The 17,549-nt window shown below is 35.1% G+C and overlaps 1 pseudogene; it reads right to left on the reverse strand.

Moving 5' to 3' along the window:
• Window positions 1-1,250: 1,250 nt before the first annotated feature.
• On the reverse strand, window positions 1,251-2,173 carry LOC141516487 (protein NDRG2 pseudogene; annotated as a pseudogene).
• Between the last annotated feature and the right edge of the window lie 15,376 nt (window positions 2,174-17,549).

The raw sequence follows: 17,549 nt of genomic DNA on the forward strand, positions 1-17,549 counted from the left end.
TTCCACCAGAGGAGGTGAGGAGGCAGTATATGTTTCTGAGGTTCCCTTAGTCTAGGTCAGATCTTGGAGGTTGCAGGAGAATCATTATCTATGTTCTGCTTGTGAGTAGTTCAAGAAAATGTGTTTTTGTATTGGTTTCTCCAAATGTTGGGGTTCAGGATTCTAACTCCTATATAGACACTCTAAGCAGCAATACACGTAAGTAGAAAAGCCTTAATCCACCCCTCAGAAAGTTCAGAGTACACAAAGGCCTCACAAGAGCCCCCATATAGGTGCAGAACACGTAACTTAAACAGCTCATCACTTGCACTTGGGTACTGAACATTTAGGTTGCCTTTGGGGCAATCTTTTGGTATTCTGAAGGATCCTATAGGATTCTAATGGATAGTTTCCCATAAATCTGAGCTTGGAAGATTTTTTTTTGGGGGGGGAGTTTTTTTTCAGTATTGTCTACACAATTTATTGTTACAAGGGGAGTTGTGGGGTAACCTCCCCTCTACTATAATGTAGTCAGAGCTCTTGCTCCTTTGGCAGTCCTGCCAAATCTCAAGCAGCAAAGTCCTGATCTGGCCCCCTGCCTCATTCCATAAAACTGACTATAGAGTTAATGCAGCCCAGCTGCTCCTACTCCCTCCCTTCTCTTGTTCCCATTCACTCACCACCATCTCCCGCTTCTATTTCTTCTCTATCCTCTGGACATCTCCATTGCAGTCATAGGGTCTTCGATGATTACCTACTAAGCTTTCTAAATACTCATATTGTCACTCACACATGCAATCTTTTTAGGGGAATACAGATTAATCAGAATCAGCATTACCAATTCTCAGTGGGCTGTCCAGATGCCTTTATTTTATAGTGTATCCTGGTATAGAAGAAAAAAAAAAGAATCTGAATAGAAATGCAGCAATCCCTCTTCCCTCATCCCAAGGTTCTTGGATCAAGGAATAGCATGTCCCCTCCCAAGTTTTCTTTCAAATTAAGGAGACAATCCAAGAATGAAAAGTTAGGGATCTAGGTCTCTAAGAGACATTAGGATTTCTTTCCCAAGATTTGGGTAAGGGTATAACAAGTTAGAGGTCAAGGTTAGGGGAGAAATCAAAAGGTCAAAGTCATATCCCTACAGAATCTGTTCCTCCTCTCTCCTGTTCTCTCTTTAGCTTATCACCCTTATATACCCCCCGGGTTAGAACTGGGGCGGGGGTTGGGGGGGAGATGAGGGCCAGGATCTTCAAAAGGAGAGAAAGGAATGCTCAACAAGAGACCACCATGGTATGTCTTGGAGATCTTGAAAGATCAGTCCCAGAGTTGCTGCTCTGAGAGACTGTTGGGAATGGCCTCTTCAATCAAAGCTCTACCAGTTGTGGAGCAGTTCAGGATGGGAATAAACAAGCCATATTGGGAGATACCATGTAGCCCATGCCTTGAACAAAATACTTGGAAGCTTCAAATGACTTGTCTGGCTGGGTCAGCTGGGATTCACCTCCAGGATCTTGAGGAAAGAGGTCTTAACTGGGTCCAGCTTCAAGTTACATTCCACCACAGCATTTTCATAGGTACCTGCCCAAGCATCACAGGGCACTTGAGGGTTGCCTCACCTCTGTGATCAAAGTATAGGTCTCAAAGGTCATAGATGATCCAGAAGAGCTCAATGTCTTCAGTGTTGGGACATGCATAATGAAATATTGATACCTTTGCACCAGTTCTGAGAATCTGAACAGCTCTTTCTGCCTGAAGAGGTGCTCAAGGATCATCTTGGGGATAGAAGAGGTGAGACCAGTCACTGGTGGGCAGCCTTTAGCATTGCAATCAAAGACTTCCATTAAGTCTGGGTTTGAAAGAGCAAATTGAGACAGGATATAGGCTCCATTTCCAACACCAATTCCAATTATAGTAGAGAAGTTTAATATACAGGATAGTTGGAATCATATCTACAAGCTATTTAGATACTGGTACCCCAAATGGAACCCAAATGCTCCCTCCTCCATTCCAGGGGCCTCCACATGAACCCAAACAAAGTTACTGAGAATTTCCTGCATGCCTCTGAAATCAAATGGGTTTGAAATAAGTGCTATAGTTGAGTTCTACATCATGGTGGGTGAAGATTGCCCACTGGACACTTGGGTTTGTCAGTGCCATGGACAGTGAAAGTGATAGAGCCATAGGAGGTCTCCATTGGTCCAAGTGGCTTCTCAATAATATGTGCCTCCTAAAACTCCACCATGGTGACTGGATTCTTATTAGTTGGATGCAGTGCGATTAGAGGCACTCTTCTCAGTCCAGGGGTCTCTTTTCTGTGACCTGTAGTTGCCTTCTCTGCTCCTTAGTTGTGGGAAAACTAGCCCAGAGGAACTTGGGAATTGTTGATCCCAAAAGGCAACCAAATAATCCACACTCAAAATTCCTTTTTTGTGGCCTTCTGCTCCAAGATGGCTAATCTAAATTCTTCTGGTAGGGAGAGAAGATTGATGCTCCCAAATTAAAGCACCTCCAGATTGACTACCCTACCCCAAACTCTATCAAAGCAAGTGGTCAAATCAACTCAACCTTTTTGGACTTATATTTTACCTTCTCTTATTAAGATGCAAACTGTTCTTTGATTTGACACTGGTATACTCTCTTCCTTCTTACATCCTTGTTTGCCTATCCTTGGAGGAAGTTCTGGTTATTAGAGAACAATCAGCAAATGAACATATATTTATTCATACTTGTTAATGTACTTTTTTGTTTTGGCAAGGCACGGGGGTTAAATGACTTGCCCAAGGTCACACAACTAGGTAATTATTAAGTGTCTGACACTGGATTTGAGCTCAGGCCCTCCTGACTCCAGGGCCAGTGGTCTGTCTGCTACACCACCTAGCTGCCCCTAATATACTTCTTAATAAACATTTTTTGGAGTGGAGCCAAGATGGTGGGGTATAGACTGGAACCCAGCTGAACTCTCCCTGCATTCCCCTCAAAATCAAATTTTGGAGTGCTAGAGCCAATGAAAGGTCAGAAGGGGAAACTTTTCCAGCCTAACAATTTAGGATGTTTTGAAAAGTGCATGACAGGAACATTAATAGTGGGACTTGGAAGTGGTTGTGATAGCATTTTCAGGAGCTCTCAGGCCAGAAATCGTAAGGAGGTCAGACAACTGATCAGAAAGAGATTATAAGAGATCCTTTTCTGGCACTGGGTTCAAGTGGCACTGATTAGCAACTCTATTACTCATAAAGCAAGGTTGGGTCACAGTTCCAGGGTGGAAAAGTGTACTTGTGATCAGACACAAAAGAGTATGGGCACAGGTCACAGATCCAGGGGCCAGGAGCATCTGTGGCTACAGAAGAGAAGGGGCCCTTCTCAGACCACAGATCACAGGTAGAGCACAAGTCAGGAAAGCAGTGCCCACACCGATCCCAGGATAACATCAATTTGGAAGCACTGAAAATTTGTAGACCTCCAGAACTAGCTCTAAAAACAGCAGCATGGAAAAAACCTAAAGCTTGGCATAATGCCTTCCTACTCCTCATTAAGGAGAGCTCAACTTTAACATAAAATTTCATAGTGAAGAAATAGGGTCAGCAAACGAGTAAAAAAAAAAAGCAATGAACATCATCATAAAAAGCTACTGTTGTATCAGGGAAGACCAAGAAGATATCATTGTAAAAAACAGAAACAAGTCTCAAAAAAAAAAAGTGCTAGTTGGATGCAAGACCAGCAAGAATTGCTGTGGAGGAGTTAATAAAAGATAAGAGTGGTAGAGGAAAAATTGGAAAAAGAAATGAAAGTGATAAAAGAAGATTATGAAAAGTAGCAACTTGGTGAAAGAGGCACAAAAAAAGTGAAGAAAATAACACCTTAAAAATAAAATTGGTTTAATGGTAAAAGAGGCACAAAATTCATTGGAGAAAAGAATTCCTTTAAAAGCACAATAAGTCAAATGGTAAAGGAGGTACAAAAATTCACTGAAGAAAAGAACTCCTTAAAAAGCAGAATTGGCCAAATGGAAAAAGAGGTATGAAAGCTCACTGAAGAAAATAATTCATTAAAAATAAGAATTTGGCTAGTGGAAGCTAATGACTACACGAGACTTTTAGATACAATAAAACAAAGTAAAAACTATGAAAAAATAGAAGAAAATGTGAAATATCTCATTGGAAAGACAACTGACTTGGAAATTAGATTGAGAAAGAATTTAAGAATTATTGGACTACTTGAAAGCTATAATTAAAAAAAGAACCTAGAAATCATATTTCAGGAAATATCAAGGAAAACTGCCCCATATCTTAGATCCAGAGAACAAAATAGAAATTGAAAGAATCAACTGATTACCTCCTGACAGATATCCCAAAATGAAAACTCCTAGGAATATTACAGCCAATTTCCAGAGATCCTAAATTGAGGAGAAAATATTGCAAGAAAGAAAAAACTTAAATATCATGGGCTACAGATGACATGAGGACTGAAAGGCTTGGAATATGATAATCTGGAAGACAAAAGAATTAGCACTACAATGAAGAAAAGCCTACCAAGAAAAATTGAGTATGATCCTTCAGGGGAAAAGATGGATATTTAATGAAGTAGAGGACTTTCAAATATTTCTAATGAAAAAGAGTGTAGAGAAAATTTTACTTCAAAAAGATGCCTCAAGAGAAGCATAAAAAAGCAAACATGAAAGAATATTCATAAGGGATTCAATAAAGTTAATTGTTTACATTCTTATATGGGAAGATGGTCCATCTACTTTTTTTTTTTTTTTTGCAATGCAATGGGGTTAAGTGGCTTACCAAGGCCACACAGCTAGGTAATTAAGTGTCTGGGGCTGGATTTGAACTCAGATACTCCTGACTCTGCTCTTTCCACTGCACCACCTAGCTGCCCCAAGGGCCATGTAACTCTTAAGAACTTTACCATTATGAGGGCAATTAGAAGGAGTCTGTCTACATAGACAGAGGTAATGGGTGTTAGTTGATGGTTGGGATGATTTCCCCAAAAATATAGAGGTGAGAAAGGGATATATTGTGAGAAGGGGGGGAAGGAGAATTTTATATATATTTATATATATATATATATATATATACTTACACATATAAACATTTTATGTAAATATAAATATATGTATATTTATATATTGTATATATATATATTCAGTTGGATATAGAAATCTATCTTATCCAATGGGGAAATAAGAGGGAAAAGGATAAGAGATGTGTGAGAGGGAAATGATAGAAGAGTGGGTAAATTATGGGAGTCAGTGGTCAGAAACAAAACAAACTCTTGAAGAGGGTTAGGAGAAAAAGAAAGAAATATAGAAGAAAATAGGAGCAAGGGAGATTTTGTTGTTTGGGCTTTCTTGACAAAGATACCAGAGTGTTTGCCATTTCCTTCTCCATCTCAATTTATAAATGAGGAAACTGAGAAAAACAGAGCTAAGTGATTTATTCAGGGTCATACAGCTATTAATAAGGCCAGATTTGAATTCAGGAAGACTCATCTTCCTGACTCTATGCCCTGTACTCTTAACACTGTGCCACCTAGCAAGTCAGCAATTATAATTGTGAATGTGAATGGGAAGAGCTAACCATTTAAAAGGAAGCAGATAGCTGAATGGATTAGAAACTAGAATCCATCACTATGTTGTGTACAAAGATATACTTGAAACTGAAAGATGTATGTGAAGTTAAAATAAAGAGCTGAAGCAGAATCTATTATGCTTCATCTGAAGTAAAAAAGTCATAATCTTAGACTTAGTAAAAGTAAAAATAGACTTAGTTAAAAAGAGATAATAAGGGAAACTACATTTTGCTGATAGGTATGAAGTAATAAAATTTTTTAACAGATTTTTCTGATAAAGGTCATCTTTCTCAAACATATAGGAAACAGTCAAATTTATAAAAATAAGAGACATCCCCCAACTGATGTATGGTCAAAGGATGTTTTTTGGCAGTTTTCAGAAGTAAAGAGTAAAGCTTTCCATTGTCACAAAGAAATATTCTAAATTACTGATTAGAGAAATTAAAGCAACTCTGAGGTATCACCTCACACCTATCATAAATGTCAAATGCTGAAACAGATAAAGGAAAATAGGTATACTAATGAATTTATGATAGAACAATTTCAAACTATGTCAAAAGGACTATAAAGCTTCACGTAACTCTTTGATCCACCAATACCTCCACTAGGTTGTTACCTCAAGGAGATCAAAGAAAAAGGACTTCCGGGGACAGCTAGGTTATGAGTGGATACAGCACTGACCCTGGGGAGTCAGGAGGACCCGAGTTCAATTCCAGCCTCAGACATTTAATAATTGCCTAGCTGTGTGACCTTGTGCAAGTCACTCAACCCCATTGCCTTAAATAAATTAAAGAAAAGGAAAAAGAACTTCTATACATAGCAGCTCTTTTTATGATCACAAAGAATTGGCATTTGAGGGGATGCGCATTGGTTGAGGGACAAGTCATGGCATGATTATAAGAATACTATTGTGCTATGGGAAATGATGAGGAAGGTGGTTTCAGAAAACTATGGCATGGACCACTGTTTATGAATTGATGCAAAGTGAAATGAGAAGAACCAGGAGATCATTTGGCACATTAACCATAAAAGGGAAGTGATGATCAGCTGTGAAAGGCTTGGCTACATTGATCAGCATGATGCAAAACTTTCAAAGGACTCATGATGGAAAAATGCTCATCACCTCCAAGAGAGAATTGATGAACTTGGGAGTCAAATTGAAGTACAATTTTCTCACTTGATTTTTTACTTTTTTTTTTTGCAATACAACTAATATGGAAATATGCTTTGATTTCATATATGGAATTGATACTATAGTTTGCCTTCTCAGTGGGTGAGGCTCAAAACAAGCCTGAAAATGTCTGACATCTGTAGTGTTCCACAAGCACCAACTCACCACCTCTTGGCTGTCTTGATGGATTAATCACCCCAAATCACTTGGTGACCTAGAAGTGGAAAATCTCCAACCAGTATTGAGAACTTTCTTGGAGAGATTCTAGCAAAATTCAGTACTTGTCAGAGGCTTGGAGGATGTTTTTTTCAGTTGGGAAATTATGCTCCTTGGACTTATTTAGCAAAGAAAAAATAATTAAAAATCACAGTCCTGTGAGCTATTCATGTTTAAGATTGTAGTTTGCTTTTAATTTTCAGTATACACATGTGTAGTTGATAGAAGAATTGCTATAAAGTCTTGCTTGCTGAAGAAAAAGAGATAAGCATCCTCTATCTTACAGGGAAATGTAGGTAATATAAAAAGAGAACAATAAAAATTATTTAAAAATCAAAACTAACCTTTTTTGTCAATTACTCTATCTACAATGCCACCAGGCCACCCTCTGAAATTATTAAAGCTATTTAAATCCCATAGGTATAATTAATTTTTTGGTCAGTCAGCTCTTTGTTTCTTGATCCAATAAAAGAGTTTCACACAGCAACCATTGTATTTACACATTTAAAATTTCATCATGCCCTTTACTGATTAAAATACATTAATTGATATGAGACTATAGAACACCTTCCTTACACTATGATCCTATGAGAGATATAACCTTATTTTATTTAACACTCATAGATGAGAAAACTGATACCTAGAGAGGTGATTTGTGCAAGATAATACAACCAGGGGGTAACAGAAATGAGATGTTAACCCTTTCAAAATAATGTTACTTTTGTTAGTACTTTTTAAACTCTGAAGTCTAGTCTGGGAACTTAACCACTAATTATATCAGTTTGTATATGGAAAAAATGCTTTCCATGTCCCAATAAATTAGCATCATTTTTGGAAAACAAGTCAATGCTTAAATTGAAGATTACCTATATATCCATATTATGTATATATATACACATATGCATATATATTTGAGTCAATTAAATATATGTGTGCATATATATGTATATATGTTTGTGTGTATATATATATATATTTTTCTATCTAATTAGAATGACTGAAGAATTCAAGTTTCATTGAATTATGTTGAGAAGCAAAAGATTACTTTGGACCTTCCTATTTTTTATTTTATTAATTTGTTTTTCCTGTATTTTTTAATTAATCATACTGTAAGTGATGTTTTAGACATCTGACATTTATTAATGATATTAAACATACCAAAAATCCATCAAGTATATTGTTTTTGTTCTTGCTAATTAATACAACATGGAGAGAACATCTGAGTACATATTGCCAAATATAGAGGTATTATAGGTATTAGGTAGTGAAAGATTAGATGATATGGTACAATCATTTCATATATTTGCTTTTATGAATCCTCTTTGCTCAATGTATCTATATTGCCAATCTGACAAAAAGGAGAATGTACATTTCCCCAGACCTGTTGGAGTAAAACACAGTGGACCAGAATCCATCAATTTATCTAACTTTCACTTTCTAACAATTCTGAGTTCTCCCTTTCTGTATCAGTTCTGCATTTTTAAAGGCTGACTGAGTAACCTATAGGAACTGATTTCTGAAGGAGGAACTTGATGCTCTTGTTTGTTCTTTATTTTCAAAGAGGACCATAACATCAGGGAGGTGATGCCATGTCAAGTATATGAACTGGGTTTGAATGAAGGGGGGGCTGTGCTAAGACACCAGCCCCACTTTCTCCTTGGGATCCATCTGTGTCCACTGGCCAGATATGGACATGGCTTCAGATGCAGTGGAAGATCTTGGCCTTTAGATCTAAGATCTAAGGTCTTTAAAAGCTCTCAGTTTGACTGAGGCAATACCTATTGAGGAAGTAGAAAAAGGGGAAAAACTTTGGTTCCAATTCAATAATTACTTATTAAATACACAAAAGAAATAGCAATTTCTCTCAAGAACCTTGGGTTCTTCATCTGTAAGAAAGGGATATGTGATACTGGGTATTGTGAGGCTTAAATGAGTTAACAGGTGAAACCCTTTGACAATTATAAATCCCTATATAAATTTAAAATATCATTATTATCCTTGATCATTCAAGGCAATCTGATCATGGAAAGGTAAGTTGGGAATTTTAGATGTGTTTTTCCAGTTTGTTATAAATTGTGTACTTTATTACTATAATATATTTATAGAATTTGAAGGGACCTTTGAGATGACATAATCCAATTTTCTTCATAGATAAAGAAATTGAGACCTGGAGAAGATTTTTCAAACACTAAGTAGCTGAATTAAGGTTCAAACCCAAGTCTTCTGATTTCAGTTTCAATTCTTTTCTCATTATGGCATGTTACCACATACTTTAATAAGGGAAACACACTTAATTCATGTATGTATCACATCACAATATGTATATGATATAGTAAACATAATAACTCTTGAATGTGTATTCTACTTATGTATATTTTAAATGTAAGTATTCTACTTAACTATATTAAACATTTTATATCTATAATAAATAACATATTTTATATCTATATGTCTCTATATTATAAATAACATATTTTTATATCTATATATCTCTGTGTAAGATATATACAAATATATATTATATATGATACAAATGTAAAAATTTTGCATATGTTTAAATGCATACTTAAAGATATTTATATTTACATTTGTTTATTATATATTATAAATAATATATTGACTTATAGCTGTCTATATATGTTTGTAGGTATTTGTATATATGTATATATACACATATTTCAATAAAGCTAGTTAGGGAGGGAAAGGACTAGAAGTTTGGAGATTAGAAAACTCCTATGAAACAATTGTCTCAATTCATTCCTCTTAAGATTTCCTCTTCAAGTGGTTTCTAACAAAATGAAACAAATCCTTTTCTAACTCCCAAGAGGTCCAAGCTCATCTTTCATCTAATTGGGAGTTGTATCCTTTTAAATGTGTGCATTTCAGTGGAAGAATTAGTGTGGAATCCACTGTAATGGAGTGCTCTGGGTTTAAAATTGAGAAAGGATGAAGAAAGTCATAGGACAAGAATAGGTTTTGTGGTTCAATATGGGGAATACATTTCAAATATTTATTTATTTAATTTTCAATTACATGCAAAGGTAATTTTCAACAATCATTTTTTGGTAAGGATTTGAGTTTCACATTTTTCTCCCTCCCTCCCTCCCTCCCTTCTGTCTTCTCTCCCCCTGACAGAAAGCAATCTAATAAGGGGAATAAATTTGAAAAGGGTGTGACCAGGAAAAACATGTGTCCAGCAACAGTTTAACAAAACAAACAAAAGGCTTCCAAAAATCATTTGATGGAAATATCAGAAGCCCTTTTGGACTTGTGTCTTGAGCCTTTTGGGCTGTCAGTAATATTGCTATTCCTTCCAGACCCATCAGACCTCAAGTTCCTGTTCCCTGTTTTCTTGCATTTCTGGAATCTGAGTTCCCTGCTCAGACACTCACCTTAAACTTGAATCTCTTCCTCTTTTGTATTTTCATATTATCTGAAATTGCCTGAACCTGGAGTATACCTACCAGTCTCCCCTAATGCTGGACCTATTTTTCCTTACTCCCTCATTTACTGAAATCCTTGAAGATGGTGGTGGTTGTTATTATTGTAAGACTCCACATCTTTTTTCGTTCCTTCTGCCACATTTAGATCCATGTTTTGGCAATTGCTTCTACTCTACTGAGCCAAACTTGTCCTTGGCATCTTCTCCTGGACACTGACTCAAAGGCTTGCCCTTTTTAAAATGAAATTAATTTTATTTTTAATTTATGGAATAAATTAAATAATATGGAATATTGGAATAATATGAAAATATTGGAATATGGAATAAATTAAAACATAGATTTCCATAACATAGTATAATTAAAATAAGATAATTGCACATGAAATTGCAAATATTTTATGTTCAACTTGCTATTCCTATTAAATTCATAATAGTTATCATGTAATTTAAAAATTATTTCCCCTCTCTCCAGCCCTAGAGCTGGCTACCATTAACAAATGTGTGTGTGTATGTATGTATATATATATACATATATATATATATGCAAAATTATTCTATACATTCTTCTATTTATATTATTTCTTTTTCTGGATACAGATAGTGTCTTTCTTCATATGTCTTTTGAAGTTAATTTGGATATTTGTAATAGTGAAAATAACTTATTCAAAGTTGGGTTTTTTTTTTTTAGTGTTTTGCAAGGCAATGGGGTTAAGTGGCTTGCTCAAGGCCACACAGCTAGGTAATTATTAAGTGTCTGAGACCATATTTGAACTCAGGTACTCCAGGGCTGGTACTTTATCCACTGCTCCACCTAGCCACCCCCAAAGTTGTTCTTAAAACAATATTGCTATTACTGTATAAAATTTTCTCTTGGGTCTGCTCATTTTATTTTCATTACTTCATGCAAGCCTCTCCATGTTTTTCTAAATCATCAAGGTCATTATTTCTTATAGCACAGTATTATTCCACCATTATCATATACCATATCTTGTTCATTCATTCCCTAATTGATGGGCATCTTCTTCAGTTTCCAATTCTCTGCCACAACAAAGAGAATTACTATAAATATTTTAGAACACATAGATCCTTTTTCTTTTACTCTAATTACATTTAAAAAATAGATCAAATAGTAGTATTGCTGGGTCAATGGGTATAGATAAATTAATAATCCTTTGGGCATATTTCCAGATTGCTCTCCATAGTGACTGGATCAGTTCACAATTCCACTGAAAATGAATTAATGTACCATTTTTCTACATCCCCTCTAACACTTGTTATTTTCCCCTCATTTTATCAAATCTGATAGATATAGAATGATATCTTAATGTTCTTTTGTGTTTTTCTAATCAATAATGAATTATTTCATGTGACTATTAATTATCTTGATTTCTTCATCTGAAACGGCCTGTTCATATCCTTTGACCATTTATCAGTTGAGGAATGACTCATTTTCTTATAGATTTTACAAAGTTCTTTATATATTTGAAATATGAGATCATTATCTGAGAAACTTTCTATAAATTATGCCTACCCAATTTTCTGCTTTCCTTATGATCTCAACTACATTTGTTTTATTTGTACAAAACCTTTTAAATTGTTTTCAATTCCTTTTTTTAATTTTAGAAAGGTTTTATTTATTTTGAGTTTTATAATTTTTTCCCCCAATCTTACTTCCAACCCCCCACCCCCTACAGAAGGCAGTTTGTTAGTCTTTACATTATCCCCATAGTATGCATTGATCCAAATTGGATGTGATGAGAGAGAAATCATATCCTTAAGGAAGAAACATATAGTATGAGATATAGCAGAATTACATAATAAGACAATTTTAAAAAAATTAAAGGCACATAGAAAGTCTTTGAAAACCTTTCTTAATTTAATTAAAATGATCCATTTTATAACTTCACTCTGCTCTGTCTCTTGTTTACTCATAAATTTTTCACCTGTCCATAAATCTGATATGTAATATGTTCCATGTTCTTCAAATTTTCTTATAGTATCTCTTTTTATATTTAGGTTGTATATAAATTTTTGACCTTCTCTTGCTAGATAGTGTAAGATACTGATCCATGACCAATTTCTGCCATACTGCTTTCTAGTTTTCCCAATAATTTTCACTTATTCCAAAGTCTTATATCTTTACACTTGTCAAATACAAGGTTGCTATATTTTTTGCTGCTGTAAATTGTATATCTACTCTGTTTTCATTGATCTATCTTTCTATTTCCTAGCCAGTTTGGATAATTCTACCTCAAAATATAGTTTCAAATCTGGAATTGGTAAACTTCCTTTATGCTTTTTTTAAAAATTAATTCTTTGATATTTTTGACTTTTTTGTTCTTCCAAAAAATTTTTGTTTTGTTTTTCTTATTTATTTTCTTATTTTTTGGTGATTTAATTGTTATGGCATTGGAGATATAAATTAATATAAATAAATATAATATATAATATATATATAAATATAATATAAAAAAATTAATATAAATAAAATTGTCATTTTTATATTGCCTGCCTACCCCTAAATAATTAAAATTTCTTTATTTATTTAAATCTGATTTTATATGTATAAAATTTTTTAAGATTAATTTTGGATATAGAGTACCTGGGTTTATTTTGTTTTGGCAGGTGTTCTCCTAGGCATTTTATACTGTTTTGAGTTTATTTTAAACAAGATATAAACAAGATCTCTCTCTCTCTCTCTCTCTCTCTCTCTCTCTCTCTCTCTCTCTCTCTCTAGGTTTTTGCAAGACAATGGGGTTAAGTTTGCCCAAGGCCACACAGCTAGATAATTATTAAGTGTCTGAGGTCGGATTTGAACTCAGGGACTCCTGACTCCAGGGCTGGTGTTCTATCCACTGTGCCATCTAATTGCACCTTACTATCTCTTCTTGCAGGGTTTTATTTGTGATGGGCTTATTCTTTAGCTCTTCTTCTGATGCTTGAATTTCAATTGTGATAAAATCTGTAATCCTCTGCCTTCATATTTAGAATCTATTTTTTTCTCTTTCATTTTCAGCCTCTTCCATTTATCAATACTATGCTTCAAAACAGAAGTGATTTTCTCGATGTACAAAATCCCCAAATCCTTATATTTTGTCTCTTTAGCAGAGACAACACATCAATCAGTTGGATATTACAGATTAGCTTGTCTTCTGTCATTTTCATATGGCCAATCACAATTGCCAGACACATAGTACTTTTCAATGTGGAATATGATAGTAAATTTAATTTCTTCAATCTTGGCCACCATATTCTCAATTATGGGTCAGAACAGATGGAAACTTTTTAACTTGTTTAGACCAGGGTCTAATATTTGAGAGATATACTTGACCAAGGTCTCAGATGTCAAAAAAACATCATTTTTAAAAGCCAGTTTCTTTTTTTTTTTTTAACTTGGATTTATCAGGGCATTGGTATTCACATAGAGAATCTCCATATTTTTGACCTCTTCTCAGTGTGTCTGGTCTCCCAAGCAGCTAATCTAGCTTCTAAAGCTAGAGGAGGAGAGGAATGATTATTTTTCTCTTATGTTGAGAGAAATGGTTACTTTTCTCTCATTATTAGCCAAATATCATTTGGATTAAGATTATTTTCTTTTTATTTCCTCATTCAAAAATAAGTTCTTGTAGGTTAATACAGTCAGTTTTTGAAGGATGTTACTGACTTTGTCCCAAAATTTACACCACCTAGACCACACCACCCAATTAGAAAAATCTTACAAAGAGAATGTGATCTTGGTGAATTCTGGCCCAGTATATTTTACTTAGGCTTGGGTCAGGGATGGATCCTTTGTTTAGATCCTTTGGGAAGCTGAGGGTGATCTGGGAGTAAGAGAGGCATAATCAAAGTCACATCCCCTAGGTCCCATTAGAATAGGTCCATTTCTCATCCTCATTATTATAATTCTTCTCTGGTTAATTATTAACCAATCGTAATTTTGTTTCTACCTGTCAGGAACACCCACTCTTCCAAGGGTATATATAAGTGTCAAAAAACCTCCAGGAAGGGTTTTTGGTTTACCAGAAACAGCCAAATAACCTCCTTTTATTAATTATTTGCTAGCCACAATTAATAAAATTATTAATTACCTAGAAATTATGTCTCATTGGGCTTGGCCAAAGCAATTCCCTTCATGTTTTTTCCTTGCTTTTTTTGGGGGGAGGGGAGGAGGCAAACAGAATTAAATGACTTGTTTAGGGTCATACAGCTAGTTAAGTGTCAAATGTCTGAGAATAGATTTGAACTCAGGTTCTCCTGACTGCAGAGCTGGTGCTCTATCTACTGTACCACTTAGCTGTCCCCACTCATTGTGTTTTAAGATAAAGGACAGAGGTCCATTTAGCCAAGATCAGGAGGTCTGAATTCCCCAACTTCTGCACTGAACTCCCCTTTCTCTGCAATTGCTTGGGGGTGGGGTTTAAAGACTCGGAGTTAAAAATTCAGGGCTGGGTTTTGTAAAAAATGGTGCAGACCTGTCAGTGCCAGAGAAATGTTTGTCCTTTTGGGATCCTAGTTCTTCAGACTGATTTACAGCTTCACAGTTTCCAAAATCTTTCTGCATTTGCATTGGGGTCCACTAAAAACTTCTTACACAAGAGATATGTACAAGAGATTTTATTACTCATGACTGCTTATTAGTCAAAAGCTTCAAGGAGATTGTTTTAATAATATCAGAAAAATATTTTTTAATTACTGCATAGCTTATTTTTTAAAATCATAAAAAGGATAGATATTTTTAATTAAATGCCTTTTTGGGGGGCCAAATTTTGGGTACACTTTGGAGTGAATTTTGAATTTTTGTGGTTGACTACCCTAGTATAGATATAAGCTTCATTTTCTGAGAATCCTGTTGCCAACATCTGTTACAAGGGTCTGGGACTCAGATTTATTTATTTTCATTTTTTAATGATTTATTTAATGATTTTCACATTATTACAATAATCTTGTTGTGAATATAAACATAAGTCTCTCTTCATCCCCCCAAAAGATAGAGAAACATCAAAAGAAATGAAGTGAGAGGAAAAAAAATGTACTTCAGTCTGTGTTCAGATACTATCAGCTCTGTCTTTGGGATGGTTTGCATTTTTTATCATAAGTCCATAAAAGAAGTTGCTTCAATATTTTTTCCCACAAATGCTTTTGTTAACTGTCTTTCCCTCCATTCTGTTCCTTCCCACTTCCATTTAATTTATTTTCGCTCCCCTTTCACCCTGTCCCTCCTCAAAAGTGTGTTGTATCTGACTACCTTCTTCCTCTTTTCTATCACCTTTTCCTCCCTTCCCTCCCCCTGTCCCCTTTCTCCCATACCTTTCCTCTCATTTTTCCTCTAGGGCAAGACAGATCTCTATACCCTATTGAGTGTGTATGTTATTTCCTCTGTGAGACATTTCTGATGAGAATGAAGGCTCACTCTTTCCCCCTCATTCTCCCCATCCAATCCATTTGCAAAAGCTTTTTCTTGACTTTTATGTTTTAGCTCATTCTAGCCTCCTTTTCCCTTTCTCCCAATACTTTCTTTATTGCCTACTGATGCCATCTTTATACTATATTATACTATTATATTCAGCTCCCTCCTGTGCCTTGTCTATATACTCCTTCTAACTGATCTTATAAATGAGAAGGTTCATATGAGTTATCAGTAACTCAGATTTATTTGTAAGACATTAGAAGCAAACAGAAAGCATTTAATCTTTTATATAATGTTCTAGTTAATATAATTTATAATGTTGATCCCCCCTCCCCTCCCATAGTATTAAACTAACCTTGTATTCTTGGTATAAATTCTACTTAGTTTGAATGGATGATTTTGGATAGATTATTATGTTCTATTTGCTAGTTTATTGAATCAAGGTATGTTAATTACATTGACCTATAATTTGTTTTCTGTCTAGGCTGTCAGGAGAGAATGTCCCTGGATCTCAGTCTTGTATTTTCATGTTTTATTTTATTGATGTCCATTATTGGGATCTGACTTACCTCTGTTTTCTTGATCTTGTCCCTTTTTTTAAGGATTTTTTTTTTTGCAAGGCAATGGGTTAAGTGGCTTGCCCAAGGCCACACAGCTAGGTAATTATTAAGTGTCTGAGACCGAATTTGAATTCAGGTACTCCTGACTCCAGGGCCGGTGCTCTATCCACTGAGACATCTAGCCACCCCAGATCTTGTCCCTTTCTTGAAATAATAATAATAATAATAATAATAATAATAATAATAATAATGATTGTCCTTTGAGTTTAAAGAAGATCTTGCCACCAACTAATGATTAACATATTATGTTCATTATAGTAAAGGGTATGTTGTGTTGACATCCTCCCTTTTCCAGAACTATTTCGCTGCAGGACTTGATTTGATAAGTAGCAGGACTTCTGGTAATGATCTGAAGGCTATGGGAGTCTCTTGGTTTTGAGTTTAGTTTTGTCTTCCATATCAGCAAGGCACCTCAAGGCTCCAGTGACACCTGGTAAATAACCAGTATGTGATATCTAGTAACAAAATAGTGACTCAGGGTATACATTAGTACCATGATGGGCTTCAGCAACACAGTTAAACCAGACTTATCTCTCTATAGATTAATCATCAGTTCTGCCTTTCTTCTCTGACCTTCAATCATACTCTCCCTGAACTGGGTTTCCCAGAAGCTACCCAGTGGGTTATGGGAATAATGCTGCCTGTTGCTAGCCTGCATTGTTTATGATTGAAAATAGGATTGTTAGGGTACCTGGTAACTATTGACTGAGCCAAATATGTGCGAGTTCAGAATTAGAAGACTGCCACAGTTTTTTAAAAATGTATTTTTATTTTTTCCATGTAAAACAGTTTTCATTTTTTAATTTTTTTTAGGTTTTTAGTAAGGCAAATGGGTTAAGTGGCTTGCCCAAGGCCACACAGCTTGGTAATTATTAAGTGTCTAAGGCAGGATTTGAACTCAGGTACTCCTGACTCCAGGGCTGGTGCTCTATTCACTGTGCCACCTAGCCACCCTAGTTTTCATTTTTTAAAAGATTTTGAGTTTCACATTTTTCTACTTCCCCTCCTTCCCTCCCCCTACCCTTGATAGCAAATAATCTGATATAGGGTTTTACATGTACAATCATGTTAAATATATTACTATATTATTTTGGTTATAAAAGAATAATCAGAACAAAAGAAAAAACTGAGAAAAAATAA

This window comes from Macrotis lagotis, chromosome 3 (genome assembly GCF_037893015.1).
Source record: "Macrotis lagotis isolate mMagLag1 chromosome 3, bilby.v1.9.chrom.fasta, whole genome shotgun sequence".
Lineage (NCBI taxonomy): Eukaryota > Metazoa > Chordata > Mammalia > Peramelemorphia > Peramelidae > Macrotis > Macrotis lagotis.